The 24771-nt window shown below is 35.2% G+C and overlaps 1 pseudogene; it reads right to left on the minus strand.

The window, feature by feature from the left end:
- Positions 1–1526: 1526 nt before the first annotated feature.
- LOC115984794 lies at positions 1527–7129 on the minus strand (annotated as a pseudogene).
- Positions 7130–24771: the final 17642 nt, after the last annotated feature.

The following is a 24771-nucleotide window of genomic DNA, read 5'->3' on the forward strand; positions in this document are numbered from 1 at the left end:
AATCCTGATGTGTTGTTGCATTGTTATCCTTCATCTCTAAATTTTGTATATATATATATATATATATATATATAAATATATAGAGTAAATTCATTATTTAGTTTTTTTTTTTTTTTTGTTGGTTGTAATTTCAACACTCTTTTTGCTAGAACATACAACTATTTAGACAATTAAATCATTTGGTTTCCTTACATGTTCTGTGTTGATTTCTGAGTTTATACAGTTACTTCTTTTCATCTGTAACATGACTTAATAATGCAGTCATAAGAGCAAGCCTATTTAGGTCCTTATTCATGTGATCAATGCTACTTTGTTGTTGCTTTCTTACTTCTTAATGTTGCATATTGAAAACAAATTTGGGAGTGTTGAGTGAACTTCCATTATATAAAAAAAAATAATAATAAGGAAGAAAAATTAAACAAAAGAGAGATCCAAAAGAAGTGGATGAACTTTATAAATGTTGGCTAATTTTGTTTTAATTAGATTTTTTTTTTTTTTTTTTGGTTGGGGAGCTGTATTAGTGATTGGGTTCTAGAGGGTTATTAAAATGAGTACTAGGTGTTCGATGAGATCCTGCAAAGAACTTGGGATAGAAAAGGTTACATTTGGGTTATTCTAAAACAAAATTAGAGGAACTGGCTATCTAAAATTCAGATACGTATAACTCAAAAAAGCGATATATTATATTGATTGACAAGGTTAACACCATTTGGCAGCATTTGTGTATATATTAAAAAAAAGACGGTTAAAAAAAAAAAGTCACATCTAAAAAAACCCTAGCCCTCTCTTCTCATCACTCCGCTTAATATTTTCTCTCTCTAAAAAAAAACCCTACCAATACTGCGATAGAGAGAAAGGGAAGGAGAAAAAAAAACCCTAGTGATCTCTTCACATCAGGCTCTGCTTTGCGATCCAGTGGAGTTTCGTATGGCTGGCCATTGCCATTTGATTTGCTGCTGTGCCTCATCTCTCCTCTACAACAAAATTTTTATAAAGGTCAGCGTATTCTTTTCTTTTTCAAATACTGTTTTGATTTTCTGAAACTTTTCACCAGATGTTTTTAGTTTAAAACCAGATGTTTATACTACAAGAATTACCATCTTCCTTTTCAATATATCTATATTTCAAAATTTTCTCCATACCAAATTGTCTAGGGTTCTTTGACTCATTTTGAAATATAGATGGGTTTATTTCTCTTTCTATGGAAAAATTATAATTTCTGATTTTAAGTACTGGTAACATAAGGGATTTTGCCCTTGATTTTAATAGCCAAATTTCAATTTGTATGAGTAATAACATGGAACTGATTATTAAATTTGGGGAGGTGCTTGGTGAACTAGTCTACATTTTTGCCAACACATGAAATAAGATAAATTAGGACACATCTTGTTCTGTCATTGTTCCAAAGCTTATAAGTGACTGATAAAATTTGTACATAAAGTTTGGATGGAAATTGGAAATCCCTTTTTTCTTTTCATGTATTATCAGGTCTTCTTCATTATTCTCGAGGGAATATGGTTTTATTGTTAATTGAGGCATGAATGGACCACTTCTTTTTTGTCAATGAGGTCTTTTGCTGCTACATCCATCTTTGCCCTTGAGAACTCATCAATCTTAAGCCCTACCAATGCATAAGCAAGTTCCAAACACTAAGTGCACTAAAATAGTCTCATGCAAGTAGTATTAAAACATTTGGACCATTTTTCACAACATTTTGGAATATATAACATGCTAACTGCTAACACAAAAGTATAGTAGGCTATCATATTTATAACTATTCATTCATGAATCCTCAATTGTATTACTCTTAGCCCTCGTTTTATATCATCATTGATTGCTCATCAGTAACTGGGAGTTCTGAGCTTTGTGCATTTCATTGTTAGACTTATAGTCCATATATTCCAAATATATATCCTTGCTCTCTTCAACAACTACCTTCGCTCTGAAACCATTATTTATATCTAAGACAAAATTGACAAACGGCATATATTCCTTTATGCAGATTATAGTGATTTGTAGCTTCAAAAACATTAGCAGTTCAACTTTTAAGGAAAGAAGAAGTAGCATTTACAACAGATAGATGCCACAGAACTTACCCTTCACAATTGACCATTTTCCTTTCTCACATTTAATAGGAAAAAAGTAAATAATATCCTTTGGGATCCTATAAGAACCATCAGAATACACTTCCATGGAAACCCACGTTCCCTAAATTACAAAGCCAAAGGAAAATTTACAAAAGATAATAATAATTAAAAAAGAAGAAGAAGAATTTGAAAGCAAATAAGTTCTGCATGATCAATGCTATTTGAGATGAAAGATAATCAACCTTAGGAGTCCCGAGAACCCAATCACGCATATGATCACAAGCAGCACTTGCAGCAGACAATGCACTTGATGCTTTCCGAGCCTTGATAATGGCTGTGCCACACTGCCGTATAGTTTTAACCTATGATAGACAAAATTTAAATAAATAAATAACAGAAAGGGAAGCAAAGTAAATAGCCTGACAAGGATGCATAGAGATGTGAAGATAGTCAACATAACTATGTTGTTGAAGACCCTGCAAAGAGTTGCAACCTAAATATTCAACATGCACCCAAATGTACCCAACACCAACCTAAAACTCTGGAGTTTAATAACTTTTCAAAAATATAAAGCCAGCTCCTAATATAGAAGGACTGATGTGGATAGTTTTGGGGCTTAAATGTGTAAATTTCACATCTTTTTCTGTCTACACCAACTGGTGCAGATGCTCTAATAGGTTGCAAGACAAATTTAAGAAAAAGTTTGTTTTTGATGAGTATAAACTTAGGTATAAAAATTGTTACCACCTACACCCCAAAGATTAGGATCCCTGGGTTAGGAAAATGGCATGTAGGTACTAATTGATAGTGCACCCCAAGCTATTGCTTAAAAGAAGCATGGTAATCTAAGGAAAGCCATAAATTCATTGGAGCAATTTTATCTTCATAGATGATCAATCACTATTTATCTTGAGGGGTGGGATAGCTACAATTACTAGAATCCATAATTTATTAAAAAAAAAAAAAAAGAGTTGTTAAATAACTAAATTCACCATTTCCTAAGAACTTAATCTTTTAGGACAAATAGTATCATGGTATGTAGGATTGAACCTTATGCTTGCTCTACCTCCCATTTAAATACTTAAAAGTACTTTATCAACCTATGTCTCCAAATAATTTAAACATGTGAAAGTGGCAAAAAATAAACATGTTGGATATCTTGAGATACCAATGATCGTTAGTATCAAGTTCTTTGACTGGTCTCTCTCCATTTGTGGTGGTGATAGTCGCATGATTGGCGTCCGGATATTGAGTTGAAGAGTGATTGCCCTAGATGATTACATTCTTAACATCAGTAACATAAACCTTTAGTCTCTCAGCTATTTGACTTAATGCTCTGTTATAATCAAGTTGTGTTAGGCATGTGATGTTTTTCTCTGGGATTGAAGGAGCAAATTCTTTCAAGATGAGAGCATTGGTGTTTGCAGGGTTGGCAATAACTAGCACCTGCATAATAAAGTAGTGAAAGGGTGTCAACGTAGGAAACAATATTTTTCTCAAAAAAAAAAAAAATAAAATAAAAGAAGAAGAAGAAGAAGAAGAAGAAGAAAAAGAGAAAAAAAGAAAAAAGAAAAAAAGAAAGAAAGAAGAAAACACTTGGGAAACAATATTAATTCAAAAAATTAGCTGCATAAAAGTGAAGATTAAAAAAAAAAAAAAAAACTCTTTAAAGATTTCAATCTTTCAACATTTGTAATTGTTAGAAATCTGGCAATATAATTGGTTATAAATATGTTGGAAATAGACATAATGGAAATCTGGTTTTCACTGAGTATGTTCATTAATAAGTTGGAAACTAGACTCGAAAATGCACAATTATGTTGTCAATGGGAGCACATAGAGACACAAGATTTGAGAGGATCAAAAGAAACAAACATAAATATTTAGAGTATTAAGGGTTTGCTTGAATGGTGCATTTTCATGGTAGCTTCTTGTTCTTCCATTTTTAGAGTGAGTGAGGGGGCTGGAGAACTAGTAATTCAGATACACATACTTCTTCAATCTAGACAGAAAGGACAAACACTGCTCCCTGATGACTGAAAGATTTTTCTTTCTAGGGAAATACTATATTTCATGCAATATAAAGAATGTCTAATCAATTATTCTTATGATGTAAAGGGACTCTAGATTAGGTAGCTTAGCAATATTACTAATCTGAGCACAAGTGTCCCTCCAGGATGTAACTTAAAATAGTAACATTAACCAAGATATAGACATTCAGATTGTATCAATTACCAAAGCAGGTAATGGTCAGAGGACATGCCAAAAGGCATGCTACAGAGCCATTACAACTAATAGAAGCAACAAACCATGCCAAAGAGTATGGATAAGAAATGATAGCGAGACAAGGAATGTACTGGGACATATTATCACAAGCTAATAATAATGGAACAGGATGCTAAGATCATTAGTTTTATTGATTCACTAATTTTTATCATGGCCTAGAGGGCATCTAGTAATAGGTGGTGCAGGAGCAGGATGACCAATTTTCAATGGGAATGTGTTTTTGGGAAGTAAAATAAAAACAAACAGGATAAAACCCATGAATCAACACCCAGACATGGAGAGAGGGATAAAACCCAAGAATCAGCACTTAAAGACTGCTTTGAGTTAGTACCAAGCAAAGTAACAGAGATATGCTTGTATTCACCATGAAGCATGGGAAGTAAAAATTCCAACAAATTTTAAGATCAACCTGTCTATTGTAGTGAAATTAAATTAAAGAAGGAAGGGAAATAACTTCACAATCAAGTAAGAAAAGGAAATACCTCATAAAAATTTTCGTTAAATACAAAATAAATAATTAATTAAAATCCTAAAAAAAGTCTCAAATCCATTAGCATCAATCTTATCCAATGAATTCAATCAGCATTAATAGAACCAAAATGTCTCCTCTTTTTAAACTTCAAAACATCTCAGAACATCCAGTTTCAGGACTTTTAATTTTTAAAGTAAATGGAGCCATATATACAAAAAATACAAATCAATGTAAATGTGAACTGATAATATTCCAAACCGAGTGTGGCTGTGTTGGTGTCCCTAAAATCTTAAATCTACACACTCAAGTGAATTTATGGGGTCACCTTGCAATCTGAAGCAGCATGCTCCTCCAAGGCCGAAGCCTGTTCCTTGTAAATAGGCACATTCTTAGACATCATATCCTTCCTTTCCATACCTTCCTTTTGAGGGAATTCACCAAGCATAATAGCAATATTGACATCTTTACAAGCTTCAGTGACGTCCGTGGTAGCATGCACCTCTATTGAACCATGTTCATGACAATTTAAGAAACCTCAAGGGAGAGTATAGTTCTATCTGCCTAGAGTTAGCTCTCAAGATAAGAGACATACCTTTCAGAAGAGGAAAGGCAGCATCAGGAAATTCCATTTTTACCCCATTCAAGGCTTTAGCTGCTGGTGCGATATCAAGCAAGTGCAAAATCACAGGCTAATCAGGACCTAGTATGATTCCCCTTGCAATCATTGGAGCAATGGCATAACCTATTTTCCCTGTTGAACAAAATCAAAATTTTGAGCTATAGATACACAAACTATATATTATCATGTCTAGAAGAAAGAATACCAAACCTATAGAATTGAAAATCAAATGCACTTGCTACTTTACATAATGACTACAGTCATCTTGATATAAATCAAGCCTTTTTTTTTTTTTTTTTTTTTTTTTTTTTTTTTTTTTTTTTTTTTTTTTTTCAGTTATCATTCTTTCCAACTATTTCAAAACGACTACAATGTATAAGATTATACAATGATTATTTCAACAACAAAACAGTTACAATTTTTAGGATTTCTTTAGATTATCTACAGAAATCAGAAATGGCAATCAAACTCATCTTCAAAGAAAACCACAAATTTAAACAGTTTCATTAAGAATTACATCACAGAACATCAGTGCAGGAAGTCATAAACTGAATAGAAAACAGGATTTTCAAATTAAGTTAAGGATAAATTTGAAGAAAAATAATTAAAATACTTTTTTGTAGATAATTTTTAACAAAAATTGAGAAAAAAATTCATGAAAAATTGGATGATGATTTTAACATATTTATAAAAAATACAAAGCAACAAATTCCATAAATTTCACTTGTTAACAATTGGGGTCAGTTTTAACTTTAACTCTTGTGAAGGAGAAACCTGGTAAATTAGCATTTGCCATAATAGTTTAAGCAGGTAGGAAAAAGTGAATTTTATCATTTAACCATTGATTCTAACAAAACCAATAAATGATATCTATATGAGCTAAAGATACCATAATGAGGAAACCAAAAAAACAAGTATCCACAGGCATACAAGCAAATTTAGATTAAGCAATCATACAAAATTGGAAAATTTGTGGTTTATCATTTGGAGAACATTCATATTTGTCAAGTTGAATGAAAATTTAGATTACTGTTTCAGAAATTCAGCAAAAATAAATATATAATAATATAAAAGGCATTCAAATTTCTAATATTGAGTTTCATGATGATAACAAGACAATCAAATATTTCTAGCAAGGACCAAAAAACCAAATAGACTGTCAGGTTGAGCTAGCATGCCTACAGCACCAATGACCAATACTTTCATTGGTTCCTTCTCCATCTTCATGGAGCCCCACATGTATGTAATAAGCTTCCAAGAGAAAGCAATAGTTAACAAAACAATGAGACCATTTTGAAGCAATACAAGATACTCCATTTTCTCAAAAACCAAACTAATCAATAAACAGTTCCTTGTAGATTTCTTCATAAAACTATCCAACCTTCTAACATATATACACATATGTATGATGCATCAAAATACAAAAATATATGAACAAAAAACAAAGAATATTAAAAGAAACTTGTACAACAAGGCATTAATTTCAGATGTCAAAACAACTTGCATAAGAGATGCACAAGTATAAGAGATCTCCTCAATCAAAGAAAAGAACCTATCCATTTCTTTGTTTTCCAATCAAACTAAGGAAAAAGATAAGGATATTATAGAATTAAGTTATGAAACTTCCATTGAATGCAACATCCACTTCTAACCACCAAAGCTAAATGGTTGTGCTAAGACTTTGTTGAGAGGATTGCTTTCTTTATCATATAATATAAAATTCATAATGAAGAGCAAAAAAAATTATATCATTATTGAAAATCATAGTGTTATTTTCCCACATGTTCTATTCTAAGCTTCCAAAAAAAAAAAGTTAATATTGAAACTAAAGTCATACGATGAGAAAAGAACGGTACCAGTTACAAAAATGTGTCACTGTGCTCGTCATTTTGAATACTCTTTTTTCCCCCCTTTTTTTGCGTTTTCCTTAAATTACTTCCAGAAAGTTTGAGATATATATATGTATCATATTTGGAGACGGGAATATAGTGAGGAAGGGAGAGGTGGGGTTTCACATGTGTTCTACAAAGATGTTAACAAAAAGAGATGTTAAGACTTTGTCTTTGGCTTGCTATTGGGATTGGGGATCAAAGGGAGATTAGGACTAAACCCTTTAAAAACTAAAATTATTGTTGTTACCGATAGGCAAATTTCACAACTTTTTTTTACAATCAATTGAGATGGTAGACTGTGATTAATGCAAAATTACTTTCATTCAGGGACGGACCAAGTAGGGCCTAAGGGAGCTCGGGCCTTGGGACCAAAAAAAAAAAAAAAATTTGAGTAGCTAAAATTTTCCCAAAAAAAAAGACTTGGGCCCCCCCTATCTCAGCCAGCTAGCCCAGTCAACAGCCTTGAGCCCATGTAACTCTAAAAAAAAATATGTAAAAAAGAAAACAAAACAAAACCCAGCAAAAGAAACCAAACAGAGCAAAGCAACAAGCGAAAACGAAGGAAAAAAGAAAAGAAAAGAGAGAGACCCTTCGCCGACCCAGTCACGCTGCCGCTCAAGCCGTCACACATGAGAGAAATCCATTGTAGACCCATCGTTGTCTCAATTGTCGGCATTGCATACTCAAATGGTAAACGACCACACCAGTGCCGCCATTGTCGCCATGCAAAACCCATCCCTGGCTCAGATTCACGGTCAAATGATGAAGACTAAATGAAAGAATATTTGAGTAAAGAATTAATTTGTGATCCTAGCATTGCTTCCTTGGTGAGAGACTGTGAGGAAGAAATTTGGTTGCGAAAATAGAAAAAAGAGATCTGATGGTAAAAGTAAAACACGTGTTGAGCAGCAAAGAGATTAAGGAAACTTCTGGGAAACTTCATACTTAAAAAATAATCTTATATTTTTCTTTATTTACAAGATTGCCATAAGTAAATAGTAAGTTAAAAATCTTATATAAAATGTGAATAAGAATATAAGATTATAAATAAATATTTTTTTAAATCCCACCTTATTTAAGATTTCTAAAAAAAAATAAATTAAATTCATTATTTTATATAAAAATAACAATTATTATATATATATATATATATTGATAGTTTTTAGACCCTTTAAAAACACAATTGGATTAACCAAGGTAATTAGCCAAGTTACTTAGTCCAAATTAACAAATCTAGGTTATCACAATCAAAACAATCATATCATGCAAAAGCAGCAGAAAGATAAATAACACAATGATATGATCACCTAGCAAATCGAACCGGTAAAAACCTGGGGAGGATTTAATCTAGTTATCCTCAAGGTAAACTTGAATCCATTATGAAAGAATCGAAGTTGTTCAATAGGACTTAGACCACTAACATACTATTACTACCCACCAGTAGAAACTTACTAACACGACCACGTGCAAGCTCTGAAACCATGGACTCCTTCTTTTTTGGATTCTCCAGCAAGTACAAGCACACCCGCTTGTGTTTCTTTAAGTTTGTAACAATTGAATGATCATCAAGCTCTTGAAGAAATCTCCTTCTTGATAATCCTAAACTTGTGTAAAGGAAAGTTCCTCATAGATCTCACAAGAGATTTACACAAACAGCAATATGAGCAACACTAAAACATGGCCAGGGTTTGCCTTATATACCTAGGGCAAATTACAAAACCATAAATGTTTTAAAACAAAACTAGGGTTGAGTTGGAATTCTGTAGAAAACGCATCTGACCTGATTTTCAATTGATCGAGCCTAAGCTTCGATCGATCGAACCAGGCCGAGAAGCATAATTAATTTCTACATCAGCTTGTTCCAACTTTACATAAATGAACCAACTTTGAGCAAGTCTAAACACGACTAAACATCTTGTTTTGATCATGGTTTGCCAACAATACACATTAGAGTTCTAAATACATAAAATCCTAAGTCTTTAGAACCTAACAAACTCCTCCTTTAGCAATCTGTGACAAAACACAACTAAAAGCTCAAAGTTTACAAAAAAAAAGCCCTTTACAAAAATAATGCATAAAAACAAATCCAATCCTAACTACTATCCATTAGTTGTAAGTATAGATAGTAGCTCAATTGAATCAACCTATATATTTCCTGAAACACTAAACAAAATGCATAACTGCATGTATGGAAAATACAAGTAAACAAAATAAATTCTTGATTTCAAACAACACACAATAAAGACATATATCAATGAATAACTCATAAATATAAATCAATAAGCAATTGAAACAAGAAACATATAAAGCAATAAAAGTATCTCCCCCTAACATGAATAGCCCAACAAAAATATGACGAGCTAAAAAAAGGTAAAATACAATCATACAATGTGAAGCACCTAGATACAATCTAAACTCCACAAGCTCCAACCAACCAAAAAAGCTCTCCCCCTGAAAACAAAAACTCTACAAGCTCAAATATATACTCCCCCTTTTTGTGACGGAATGCCAAAGGGCAATCAAAATCTATCATTAAAAGGAGGTGGCAATGAAGATTGTCGAAACTGTGCCAACTCTACACACATAGCATGGATCTCATCGAGCACGTCCACCAAAATATGTCCATGAGCCGCCTGAATGGTCAAGACATGATCCAACGTACGTTGAATGTCTGAATCATCCGAAGTAATCAGTGGAGGAACATCAGCATCAGCAGCACCAGCACCAGATGCCTCAGCCGTATCAGCACCTGTAGAAGAGGGAGGAGGGGGAACAACACAAGATGACGCACCTCTAGGACGCGTAGGACCAACTCTCAAATGAGCAGCCTTCTGCCTAAGGAAGGTGGCACTTATGGGAGCTATGACATGAACGGGCTCACCGGAAGGGAAATCAGCTAGACCAAAAAACAACAAAATCCTATGAATGAAAATAGGATGAATAAGAGCATGCGCTACAGCAAAACTCGTATGAACTTCGTTCAAAGAACGAAGAAATAGATGAGGAAAGTTGATAGAAGCACCAGAAACAAAAGTGTACAAAAACACACATCGCTCAAGAGGGATGGTGTGAAGATGAGAAATAGGCCACAAAGAATGTCATGCTATCCAAAAGAAAAGATAGGCAGTCTCAGTAAACTCAGCAGACGTGATCCGAGGATCAGAACCCCACTGGATAGAAGACCCAGTGATGTATGACATAACATCATCTAAGGGTGGAGACTCCTCATAGGGATAGACAGGCTCCCTAATGACCAGAACCCTAAGAGCATCAGCCACTACCTGAGGAGTAATGGTGAACTCAACACCTTGTATCCAACTCCTAACAAGGGTGTTGGAATCATAGATGTGGCAAGAGAGATTCGAGAAGAACTCTCTAATCAGGGCGGTCGGGGGCGGATGATTTACCTTTGACAAGAATAGCCAACCTTTACTCTCAAGGTTTGCCCTAATGGCAGGATCCACCTCATCTAACACAACATAACGCTGAGCCCAAATTTTACGCTTACAGTTTAGTTTCTCATAAACCTCTCTGCTTTGTCATTCCTAAACAACTCACTCTTAAAGGGAGATTCAAAGGAAGTGGAGGGGGTCCTATGGGCTCTAGTCTTCCTAGGCATGGTGCTAGGATAAGGACAAAGACAAAAGCAAAAAACAAAAAACAAAAAACCAAGGGTAAACTACAAGTTAGCATAAAAAAATATAGAACAAAAATCTATATGACGCATGAACAGTTTAAATGTCATGATGCATGCCTTAATGCTGTGAAATTAAGTTCACAAAACCCCAAATTGATCAAATTAACCAACATAGATCATGAATATATCAATATAGCAACAAAACCCATTGATCAAATTCACAAAATAAGGCTTGATTAATCCAAAATCCCAATTTATGCATAGTCCGAAAATTTACCCAAAAACCATGAAATAATGCATGAAAACATGAAAAACAATGCAAAAGAGAGGATAGTATGGACATACCGGCTTATTGAGAGAGAAACCTTGCAAGAAATTAGGAGGAAAACGACAAAAAATTTGCTGTGGAGCCTTGCCGAGTTGGAGAGAGAGAAAAAGTTTTGAATAGTGTTTGAAAAAGTGGTTTGAATAAGTGAAATCTGATTTCTTTTAAAAACCTGATTCACAAGTTTCGATTGATCGAAACAGTCAAAGGCTTCTTTAAAAATTTTAAAACAATTTCGATTGATCTAAAAACAGTTTGGATCAATCGAAGCAGACAGAGGCTCCTTTAAACATTTTAAAACACTTTCGATTGATCGAAAAATAGATTGGATCAATCAAAACAGACAAAGGCTCACAAATTTTTTTTAGAAAAAACATAGTTTTGAAAATAACAAAGACATATTTTAGAAATACCTTAAAGCATTGAAATTGATGAACAAAATGCATGAGTATGTGATGAAATGTGTTTCAAAACAAAGTTTTAAACCCAGTTTTCCCAAAATTAAGATTATCAAACATCTCCATAAATTCTTAATCATCAAATCTGTTTTGTACAAAAAATCAAAGTATTTGCAAACTTGGTTGGTCAGACTAAAGACATACACAATAACATGTACAATGTTTAGTAAAGAGTAACTCATGTAGTGTGTCTAGCTAGCAAAAACTTGAGAGACATGTGAGGTGATATGTGTAAAGCAGTTAAACACAAAGTCTACAAAATTCATCACATAGAATTTGAAATAGACTATTACTAAAAGAGTTACATCATATAACTCCCACATCTCCTAGATCATAAGCTTGCAATCATGTAAATTTCTTGATTTTGCCTCATATTGTACACACAAATTTTAATTATTCAGAAACTTATTAAAATAGCCAGGATAATGTACACACCAATTTTATTTGATTGATTTAACATTAAGTCCAATAATGTACACACTAATATTAACATATAAACCGAGGCTACACCTTATGTTCTTTTTATGCATGAGCTACACTTTCTCAAGTACAAAATCTTACGATATGTACTAAGGTGTTCATGATTGGCTAGTGAACAGTGGTGAGATAGTTATTTATGCCTTTCTCTAAAGGTTTAAGTCTGACAGTCAAAGACATGTGACTTCAAGATCAAGACAAGGTGATCAAAACCATAAACATCTTTCTCACACAACATGCACTATAAAGCTCAAGCTAGTAAAATGCAATAAATAAGCTCATCAAAGCTAAACAAGGTACAAAAGACATGTTATTTGAAAATAATTGACCAACCTTGTTTTCAAAAACCAAGAAAATAGTGCAAAACATAATCTGGTTCCTTTTTCTTTCTTTTTTTTTTAATTATTAAAAAAAGCAACCTAGAATGAAATGTATGTATGTTATGCAATGCAAATCCTAGAAATAGAGAAAACAAAAATCAAAGAACAATGGTCACAAAGAATAGCAATGAAGCACAAGGACCATGTCAGAAGGACTTAATTAGATTAAGCCTTTTGCATCCAAAACTTTAGATGCACCACGAGCATTGGAGTTCTTATTCACATGGGAATGATTACCAACTCTAGGATTGGAATAAAAGTTTAGAACTTTTACCAATTCACCAATGAGTACCATAGGATCTTGTGCTTGAGGCACAAGTACTTTTGGTTTGTTTACTCTCTTAGCAGCTTGCAGCTTGTAACAGTTTGGACGAATGTGTCCAGACTTTCCACAAAAATGACGAACCCATGCAGGCTTATCATGTGACTTGTCCTTAGAAAAGGTAGGCTTCTTAGGTTTAGACTCTTTCAAATCAACCCTGATCTTCCTAGGAGGTGTAACTTCTAAGGGCTTGACAACCTCACTCATAACCTCACTCACAGGGGGTTCAGAAGAATATGAAGGAACAAAGATGGAATTGGGTGCAGACACATTGATACTTTCTACAAAACCTAACCTAGTTTTGTCAGAAGGAGACTTTCGAACACTCAGCATATGATCAATTTTAGAACTAGCAGACTTATTAGATTGTTCTCTAGCAATAGAAAACTCATGTTTCAAATTCTTAACTTTATCAATTAAAAGCATGTTCTCAGTCTTCACATTATTCAAAAGTTAAGTAGCATCAAACAGTATAACAAGCAAAATTTTCTTATCAAGCTCAAGAGATGCAATTTTCTTCAAGCCTAATTCAACAGTCATAGCATCCTTTGCAGTAACTTTGCAAAGTTTATTGTAGGCTTCTTGAATATCTGCGTCCTTAGAGAGTTCCACATTAGAAGGATTCTCTTCAACATATATGCTTTTGTTGACTACTGTAGTAGCAGTGAAAGCAATGAAGTTTCCATCCTCGTCACAACTAGACTCATCATCAGAAACTTCACCATCACTAAGGGTTACAGCCATAGCCTTACCCTTAGACTTCAAGTAGGTAGGACATTTAGATTTCATGTGAACATACCCTTGACATCCAAAACACTGGGGACCCATAGAATTATTTGAAAATTGACCTACTTTTTCTCTAGGTTTATTAGTGTTGTTAACCTTAGTGGGATCATTCTTCTTAAAGTTTCTAGATTCAGCAGTGTTCTTATCTCTTGTCCTTCTGTTATTGTTTCTAAGGAAATTCCTAAAGTTCTTGGTAAGGTAAGCAATCTTTGTAGCACAGAGCTCATCATGTAATCCACCAACATCAACATTATCAACTGACTTAAGAGCCATTGATTTGGATTTGCTAGTCTTAGATAGGTCCAACTCATAGGATTAAAGAGATCCTACAACTTCATCAACAGGGATGGAGTCCACATCCTTACTCTCAGTGATGTCAGTTACCTTGGGTCTAAAATCTTCAATCAAAAATCTAATAATCTTCCTAATAATTTTAGGTTGATCATAGATTTCACCTAAGTTATATGCAGAATTAACAATATCAGTAAGTTTAGTATAGAATTCATCAAAAGATTCATCATCAGACATCCTAATGCTTTCAAATTTAGAAGTTAACTACTGCAATTTGTTGATTTTGACAGCCTTTGTGCCTTCATGCACAGTCTGGAGGATATTACAAGCAGTATGAGCAACCTTAACATTTGAGATTCTCTAAAATTCTTCCAAAGAAATAGCGTTAAAGATAGCATTCATAGCTTTGCTATTGAATGCAGTTGCTTCTTTTTGAGAAGTTTGCCACTCACAATAGGAGTAGTGGGCTTCTCCCATCCGTATTCAACGGAGTTCCAGATTCTCTCATCAATTGATTTCAGGAATGCTTTCATCCTTACTTTCCAATAAGCATAGTTATTCCCATCAAAGTGAGGAGGAATAACAAGAGAATGTCCGTGTTCTATGACAACAGGTGTCAAGAATCAACTCAGTGATTAAAAGATCAACAATAAGAGAGCAACCTACTCTGATACCACTTGATAGTTTTTAGACCCCTTAAAAACACAATTGGATTAACCTAGGTAATTAGCTAAGTTGTTACTTAGTCCAAATTAACAAATCTAGGTTATCACAATTAAAACAATCATATTATGCAAAAGTAGCGGAAAGATAAATAACACAATAATATGATCACCCAGGAAACCAAACCGGTAAAAATCTAGGGAGGATTTAACCTAGCTATCCTCAAGGTAAACCTGAATCTACTATGAAAGAATCAAAATTGTTCAATAGGACTTAGACCACTAACATCCTATTGCTACCCACCAATAGAAACTTACTAACATGACCACGTACAAGCTCCGAAACCACGGACTCCTTATTTCTTGGATTCTCCAACAAGTACAAGCATACCCGCTTGTGTTTCTTTAAGTTCTTATGGTAGCAACTGAATGATCATCAAGCTCTTGAAGAAATCCTAAGCTTGTGTAAAGGAAAGTTCCTCGCAGATCTCACAAGAGATTTACACAAACAGCAATATGAGCAACACTAAAACGTGGGTAGGGTTTACCTTATATACCTAGGGCAAATTACAAAACCCTAACATTTTAAAACAAATTAGGGCTGAATTGGAATTCTGCAGAAAACGCATTTGACTCGATTTTCGATTGATCGAGCCTAATCTTTGATCGATCAAACCAGGCTGAGAAGCATAATTAATTTCTGCATCAACTTGTTCCAACTTTACATAAATGGACAAACTTTGAGTAAGTCTAAACATGACTAAACATCTTGTTTTGATCATGGTTTGCCAATAATACACATTAGAGTTCTAAATACATAAAATCCTAAGTCTTTATAACCTAACATATATATATATATATATTAAAATCCCGTATTAGGACATATGTGGTTCACATGTTAAGAACATATGTCATGATTTTATGTAATTGACTAATCTTTTGACAAAACAGACTTTACTTGTAATTGGGTAGTTCTAGGATGTGTTCAAATACTTCAAGAAACAAGGTTTCAAGATCAAATGTTGAAGTCATCAAGTCTGTCCAAGAAACAAGCTGAGAAGTGCAAATTCATTAAGTCTCGACAGCTGCATCTATTGAGGCTTAAGGAAGCTGTTTAGCCCGTAGCTCGACACTTGCTCGACAGCTTATCTGTCGAGATTTAAGAAATTCAGAATTTTGATCTGATTTCTTGGAATCCGTGATTATGTGTTTAGGTCTTCTTTTCTCCTAACCCTAAATATATAAAAGGATTATTTTAAGAGTCGTCAAGTAGTTCACAAGTTGCACAAGCATTGAGCAAAACTCTATTCAATCAAATTGTGATTGGAGACGAAATTCTTGCCCTTAGTTCATCTCTTTCTCTTAAGAAGTTGCTGTGTATGTGCACTGTGGGGTTTTGTGACTAAGAATCTTCTTGATCTTCATCGTGGGGATGAACTGAAGAACTTTGCAGCCAACAACCTTCTTAGTTGGTGATTGAAGTCGTATACTGGATCCGCGCAATTTGTTAGTCATGTACTTGGGAGCCGTGCATCAGAAAGGGAAACTATCACTACAGAACAAGTCCAATTGGGTATTGGGATAAGGGTTCAACTGTAGGTTGGTAAGGTACTTGGGATTCCTTTACTTGTAACCGCTTGTTGTGATAATAGTGGAGTTTCGGGAGTGGTGACCTGAAAATCACCCGGTGGGGTTTTTGTCGTTAGGTTTTCCCCATTCGTAAACAAATCACCGTATCATTTATTTTCCACTGCATAATTAGTTTATTGATGATTTGTTTGTGCTACCATGCGTTTTCATGTTAATTTGATTAATTAATAACTTGACTAATTAATCAATTAATTCAATCACAAGGGGTCAATCTGTTTTTGGTCTATCAAGTGATATCGGAGCAGGCATACTCTGAATAGGGTTTAATCTTTACTGTGTTGATCCATTGACCCCTGTTTGTCATTGATAGAGGACAGTCGTTAATCATACCTCTTTATTTGATGGCACTAACTATGCATACTGGAAAGTACGCATGAGAGTTTTCTTGCAGTCTTTAGATGAGAAAGTGTGGCAAGCTGTGGAGATAGGTTGGACTAAGCCTATAGATGCACCGGCTGACTAGGATAATGCCAAGATTAAGGCGGTAAACTTCAACGGCAGAGCATTGAATGCGTTGTTCAGTGCGGTCACCAATGAGGAGTTTAAGAAGATATCCTCAACTGAAACTACCAAGGAGGCTTAGACCATCCTCCAGACAACCTATGAGGAAGCTTCAGAGGCTCACTACAAGCTTTGAAGAGATTAAGATGAAGGAGGATGAGTTGTTTGACGAATTCTATGCCAAGCTTAAGGACATAGTGAACTCAGCCTTCAATCTTGGGGAAACTATTCCTGAACCCAAGATTGTAAGGAAGGTGCTCAGATCTCTACTCAAGAGATTCCATGCCAAGATCACAGTAATAGAGGAATCAAAGGATATTGAAAAGATTCCTTTGACTGAGCTGGTTGGAAACTTGCAGACCTACGAGTTAGGATTGACAAGGATTGGCAAGACGGGTAAAGGCAAGAGCATGGCACTGAAGGCCAAGAGTAGTGAAACAGATGAGTCTTCAGATGATGAAGATTCCAAGTTGAAGTCCTACATCACCAAGTAGTTCAAGAAGTTTATGAAGAACACAAATGGAAAGGGCTTCAACAAGGACCGCAGGCAATCCAATTCTTCTTAGTTTAAAGGCCAAGACAAAGGGAAGAAGGATGCTAAGGAAGGTGGTCAGTACACTGTTCCCATAAGACCAAAGTTCTTTGGGTGTCAAGGCTTCGGTCACATGAAACATGAGTGTTCTACATATCTCAAAATCATTGGGAAGAGCAAGGCACTTGCTGCTACCTTAAGCGAAACCGAGCCTAAGGATGATTCCAACATTGAGGATGACAGAATCTTGAATGTCTTCACTGCCACTGTTAATCCTACTGATGGGATTGTTGAAGATGTGGTTGAAGAAGAGGAATTGGTGGAATCCAAGTTTGAGAAGATGGATGATCAAGATGACATCCATACAACCTATGAGAAATTGTACAAGCTTTCTAAGAAGCATGAGAAACTGTATAGGCTAACCACCAAAAAGCTTAGTGATGTGGAACTTAACCGTGAAGAGCTTTCCACAAAGTTTGATGAGGCTAATCAGACTATTGGAGCACTGAGGTTCGAGAACACTTTCCTAGCTAAGAAGACCAAGAAGCTTGAGGGGGATCTATTTCAAGTCAGAGCTCAATTGGAGAGGACTTCAAGTGCAAAACTTGATGAGATACTCATCCTTCAAAAACCTGCTTCTGACCAAACAGGTTTAGGGTATGGTCTCTCTTCCTCTAATATTGCTTCTTCTAGTACTACTGTTTTTATTTCTCCTACTAATAATGTTAAAATTGAGAACAATGAGATTAAAACTGAATTAGCTAGTGAGAACATAGACAAATGTAAATCTACCTTAGGAGCACCCCCTAAGTAAGATAAGAATGAAGTTAAGAACCCTAGGGCTAAAAAGGCTAACTCTTAAAAGCCTAAATAGAAGAAGTAGCATATCTGTCATCATTGTGGAATTGCCAGTCATGCTCGACCAAATTGCTACAAGTGGCTAGCCACTCAACAGAGCAATGGCATGATAGCATCTGGGAACCAAAATCAGCTTCAATCCTCTCTTGCTCCCCTTAGAGATCTTCTCAAAGCCCTCATGTTCTTTTTGAACTTGAACGGTTTTAATTCTTCCCCGTCACCGCCGGCTCAAGGGTCTAATCAAAGGAAAGGTTCTTTCAGGGTGTGGAAAGAAAAGGGCTCCAAGTGATTCTGTCACTTTTCTCTCTCTTTTCTTATTTTTGTGCGTGCATTACTTATGTGTTTTGCTTTCAAGTTTTAAGTCAGTCTAGTTTTTATACTTTGTTTGTTTAACATGTTTTTGTTTGGTTATTTTTCAGTTTTGCTTTGTTTTTGTTTTTCATAAAAAAAAATTGAAAAATCAAAAAAATACAAAAACAGTGTGTTTTGTGTACATTGGTACTTGTGTACCTTGGATGGCCATTAAAACAAAGTTTTCTAAACTTTGTATCTCTTGTAACTTAGATGAGCATCTCTATGCATAGCTAAGCAAGTGAGCTTTGTGGCTCTTGTTTGTGATGAGTAAGATTAAGTTATCTCTTGTACTTAACACTCATATCACTCTTTTTGATAGGAAGGACTAGAAAATCCTAAAAGAAAGGCATAAATAACGATCTCACCACTGTTGTCCACCAATCATAATATAACACCTGTATGCTTCGGCATAGCAAAAGTGCAGTGTCAATGACATTTGTGTGCTTAGGTATAGCAAAATTGGAATGTCAAATATCATTGGGTATTTCTTCTCTCTCTTATATGCGCATGCATGATATGCTTAAAGAAAAAAAATATATGCAGAGAAAAATCAAAAGCAAAAAGATCAAAAATGCTTTAAAAATGATTGCAAGCGCGTATTCTAGGAGATGTGAGATTTATAGGATGTACCTCGAAGGTGATAGTCCCCATCAAACAGTTATGATTATGTGTGAGTTAAAGTGATTTTCTCATATCTCAAATCGTCATAACATGTATACACTCATGTAATCTTGCGATGTTTTTCATACACAACATGCAATATTCTTTGCTACTCTTGATACATGTGCAGGTACAATGTGTTTTGGCTATCACAAGGTTGTACATGTGTTAATGTATGCTCACTAAACTGTCTTGACTTGTTTTTGGAATATAAAATTGGATAGACTTGTTTAGTGTGTGTGTGTGTTTTTGAGATCCATGTGCTTAAAAATCTTTGTTGAGAGATGTTTTTGAGAGCATAATATGTTGTTTAGATAATTGGTTGAGTTGCATGCTTGATTGTATTCATGTTTGTGTTTTTCTCTTCTCAAAATACTATTTTGAAAAGCTGGCTCGACACCTCCTCGATAGCTAGCTATCTGTCGAGCTTCCTAAGCTTTTTCTTATCGCAATCTCGCCAACACCTTGACACCTTATGGATCGATCGAGAAAGTTTTTGTCCCCTCAATAGCTTCTCGACACCTGGTGGATTGATCGAGCTTTATCTCTTGCTTCTGGTGTTTCTTTTCCTCAACAACTTCTCGACACATGATCTGTCGATGTTGTTTTTCTCGACACTTACTCGACAGATACCTCGACACCACCTCAACACCTCATCTGTCGAGATTTACTAAAGGTTCTATTTAAGCTCCTTGTGTGATCTGCTTGTCATTTTCTCGATATCTCTCTCGATTGATCTCTATTTTCTCTTCCATACACTCTCTTCTTTCCCTCAAATTTGTTCTACAAGGTTTCTTCAAGCTTTACCAAGCTTTTCTTCACATGGTAAGCTTCTATTCTCTTGCATTTCATGCATTCATGTTTTTGAAACATAAGTTTTGGGATTTTTTTTTTTAATTTGGGGTTTTTTCAAAATTAATGAGATATTGTTGAAATTCTGGGTTAGTTTTTGAAGATTTGATCTTAAAAACTTCATGCATTGCATTACATTTGCATTATAACAGTATTATCATGCATTTAGATGTGTGTAATTTCTTTGTGTGCTAATAGGATTGGATTGGGCTGAGCCCATGATGTATTTACTTTGCACGTCACATGTTCATGCATTCTTCATGCATATGTACTTCTTTTCACATATTCTTCTTATTGTGAACTATTTTGGGACTTTTCTGATTGTCTTTTCCTCTCTCTCTCCCTCTCTTTTTGTTTACGTTAGTCGTGTCTATGGCACCTAAGCGTAAATCTACTCCGACTCAGAACCCTCTTTGCTCCGGTGCTTCTTCATCTTCTGATCATGCACCTCTCTCTCTTCGATTCCGTGATGATGATGCTCACAAGGAATTTTTGGAGAACTTTTCTCGACGAGGCATTCATTCGGAGCGCTAAGTCATTTTAGGTCATTTTGCTGACACCAACCTTCCCACTGTTATTCACAGTCGGGAATGGGAGTCTCTTTGTGATGAGCTTGTCACTTGTCCTCTCGTGCTGATTTAGGAGTTCTAATCCAAGATGCACGGGATTGACCATTTTGTACCTCATTTCATTACTCATGTCAGAGGTGTTTGTATTCCTGTCACACCACAGCTTGTTACGGATGTGCTTAGGGTTCCTAGGATAGAGTTTCCCAACTATCCTTCCTTCGAGCGTCTAAGGACTGTGTCCAAGGATGAGCTCATGTCCGCTTTCTGTGAGCGTCCTTCGAAGTGGGGTGAGTGCCAGTTCACTTACTGTTCGACTTTTGCTAAAGGCCCGCAGTTTTTTAACATGGTGATGACCTTTGTACTTTATCCTCTCTTGCACTACAACTCCATTACGGAGTCCCGTGCTCGTTTCTTGTTATCCCTTCGTGAGCATCTTACCATAGACTTTCCCTCCCACTTTATTTTGTCTTTGATAGATGTTTTTCAAGATTCGATGTCCCGTGATAAGGTCATCTTTCCTTCTGCTATCATGAGGATTTTAAGCCATTTTTCTGTTCCTTTTCCCGCATCTGACCCCTTCACTTTCATGTGTGCCATTGACGCTGCTACCATAGAATGTAGTAAGGCGTAGTTTAGGTCGCGATAGCAGGGTTCTACACCTCCCTCCCATTCGACTCCATCTCGTTCTGCTTGACCCACATTTGCTCCCTCTTTTTCTTCGAGCGATGTGACTCTTGGAGACATAATGGCCCAGTTGCAGTGCATGGATGCTAGCCTCGATACACTCTCTACGGAGTTGTATCAGGTGAACGTTCGTGTCGGTCTTATAGCACGGCGACAGGCGACCATGGGCGGTTTTGATTTTGAGGCTTCTCCTTCACCACCTCCTCCTGTGGCTTCTGAGGATGAGGATGATGATGACGGTGATGACGACGATGCTTCAAATGATGATGATGAAGATGATAGCTCTACTGATGAGAGGTCTACTTGACACCCTTACCCTTTGTCATTCGTGACAAAAAGGGAGAGTAGTTTTGGATATGAGAGTAGTCATTCTTAGGAGGAGGGTTAGTATTGGTCTTTTGGTTAGGGGGAGTGTTGTTGAGCGCTGAGGGATGTAGTGAGGATATTATGTATCTTTTCCTTTCTTTCCTTTATAGATACTTTGTTCTTGTACATGAGGCCTTGTGACCATTTATAGACATACATTGTACTTATCTCTTTCTTTATGTTGATGTATGTTGTTTTTTTCACCTATCCTTTCATGTGTTGTTTCTTTTCTCCCTTTATACACATACTTCTTATTACTTGTATGCAATCTATTATTTCTGTTTCACACAAAGATGCCTTAATGAGTTTTGTTTAAAGTGTTTTAGAAATACAGGTTGTCAAAGTCTACTTGCCATAAACTCTCTTCTTGCAAAGTTTTTCAAGAGTTTGTGTTAGGATAGATTTTATTGTATTCAACAAGTGAATATGAGTTGAGTGATTTATGACTTTTCTCATATGTTCATTTGTTTGTTGTGGTTTTGTTACGGATTGCCAAAAGGGGGAGATTATTAGGACATATGTGGTTCACATGTTAAGAACATATGTCATGATTTTATATAATTGGCTAATCCTTTGACAAAATGCACTTTACTTGTAATTGGGTAGTTCTATGATGTGTTCAAATACTTCAAGAAACAAGGTTTCAAGATCAAGTATTGAAGTCATCAAGTCTGTCCAAGAAACAAGCTGAGAAGTGCAAATTCATTAAGTCTTGACAGCTGACTCGATAGCTACATCTATCGAGGCTTGAGGAAGCTGTTCAGCCCGTGTCTCGACACCTGCTTGATAGCTTATCTATCGAGATTTAAGAAATTCAGAATTCTGATATGATTTCTTGGAATCCGTGATTATGTGTTTAGGTCTTCTTTTCTCTTAACCCTAAACATATAAAAGGATTATTTTAAGGGCCGTCAAGTAGTTCACAAGTTGCACAAGCATTGGGCAAAACTCTGTTCAAGCAAATTGTGATTGGAGACGAAGTTCTTGCCCTTAGTTCATCTCTTTCTCTTGAAGAAGTTGCTGTGTATGTGCACCATAGGGTTTTGTAATTAAGCATCTTCTTGATCTTCATCGTGTGGATGAACTGAAGAACTTTGCAGCCAACAACCTTCTTAGTTGGTGATTGAAGTCGCATACTAGGATCAACGCAATTTGTTAGTCACGTACTTGGGAGCCGTGCATCAGAAAGGGAAACTGTCACTACAGAACAAGTCCAATTGGGTATTGGGGTAAGGGTTCAACTATAGGTTGGTAAGGTACTTGAGATTCCTTTACTTGTAACCGCTTATTGTGATAATAGTGGAGTTTCGGGAGTGGTGACTTGAAAATCACCTGGTGGGGTTTTTGCCGTTAGGTTTTTCCCATTCGTAAACAAATCACCGTATCATTTATTTTTCGCTGCATAATTAGTTTATTGGTGATTTGTTTGTGCTACCACGCATTTTCATGTTAATTTGATTAATTAATAAATTGGCTAATTAATCGATTAATTCAATTACAAGGGGTCAATATGTTTTTGGCCTATCACCCCGAAACAACTTGAAACGGGCAATAATAGAGACAAGTAATAAAAAGAGGAACATTGGTTCAACTTTCAAGGAATAAAAATGGTAAAGTTAGGAAAGTGCTTGTTGGTAGTGCATAATAAGTTCATAGTGTCGAGTTCAATTTTCATAGAAAATGTATTAAGAAACAATAGTGTTTTGTGTCTTTTGTTTTTATTGATAGATGTTTGCATCTTAATATAGTAAGAAACAATGCTTTTGTGTATTTGTATTGGTTGATAGTTTGTTAATAATATATGGATGCGCATTTGATTTTTTTCTTCTTTTTTGTGCTTATCTCCGACCCCCCTAACTTGAAATCCTGGGTCTATCCCTACTTTCATTGTTGGGACTATTATTGGCATCATTTTTAATGTACACTAATTCACAATCTGTCACTTCAATAGCAATTATGAAAAAAAGATCAAAAAATTTATTGCATAACAATACTTACTGATTGATATATATTGTTAATTTATGCAAAATAGATTGTAACTTAATAACCTTTTTTTTTTTTTTTCACAATTTAAGTTGTTAATTGAACAAATATCTGTCATTAGCATTACTTTTAGTATGCAATATGCACTAATCACAACATATCACCTTTAAAATGATGAAAATTTTTATTTATCTCCCTTAACTTATTAATATATTATTATATATAACTGTTAATTACATTTCTTATCTCAATTTTTTTATAGGATTTTGATGATCTCAATTTTTACCCACCTTTTTAGGCACTAATTAAAAGTAAAGGACTTACATGTCTTCAAAGTCCTCGTTTCCTCAACCAATACCACACAAGAACCCTTTGTTCTCTTCCGGACCCTGCTATTACCAATAAACTTGACAACCAAGTCAGTTTCAAGATTACCCTTTTGTCTACTCACTGTCTCTCTCTACAGGTATTGGTTGAGGGCAAAGCATGGTCCAGAATAGCGATTCTGAACAGGCCCTTTGTGCTCAATTGTCTTAGTACTGCAATGGTATGTGTTCTCATTGGATGATACTTTTGTTCCTCTGTGTATGTCTTTTTGGCTATTGGGTTGTCACCCAATGTGTAAATATTGGCTCAGTTGAAAGATTTGTTATCTGGGTCTTTGTTTTTATGGTGTTTGATTGAGAAAACACACCAACATCTTAGCTTCAGCCTTTTATGGGAATTAAGGTAATGAATGACATTTCCTATAAACGAAATATTTAAGGTTAATTGTACTTGGTCAAATAGATGTTGGGTTGATTGTTTTTTCCCTTCAAGTTTTGGATTCAAATTTGGGATGGATTGTGGTTTCCCCAAATTACAAGGGAAAAGAGTGTAATTACTCCCAAAAGCAAATGTTTCTATTTTACTATTAACTATAGTACATATGCATTACATGTAATATAGTAGTTTTATAGGACTTCCAAAATAATTAATATAAACTTTAAATGACTAATTAGAAAATGAATGAAAACACATGATCGGTGACATAGAACTGTATCTAAAAGGCAGCAAACTAATTATTGG

The sequence above is a fragment of the Quercus lobata genome, chromosome 4, assembly GCF_001633185.2.
Source record: "Quercus lobata isolate SW786 chromosome 4, ValleyOak3.0 Primary Assembly, whole genome shotgun sequence".
NCBI classification, from domain to species: domain Eukaryota; kingdom Viridiplantae; phylum Streptophyta; class Magnoliopsida; order Fagales; family Fagaceae; genus Quercus; species Quercus lobata.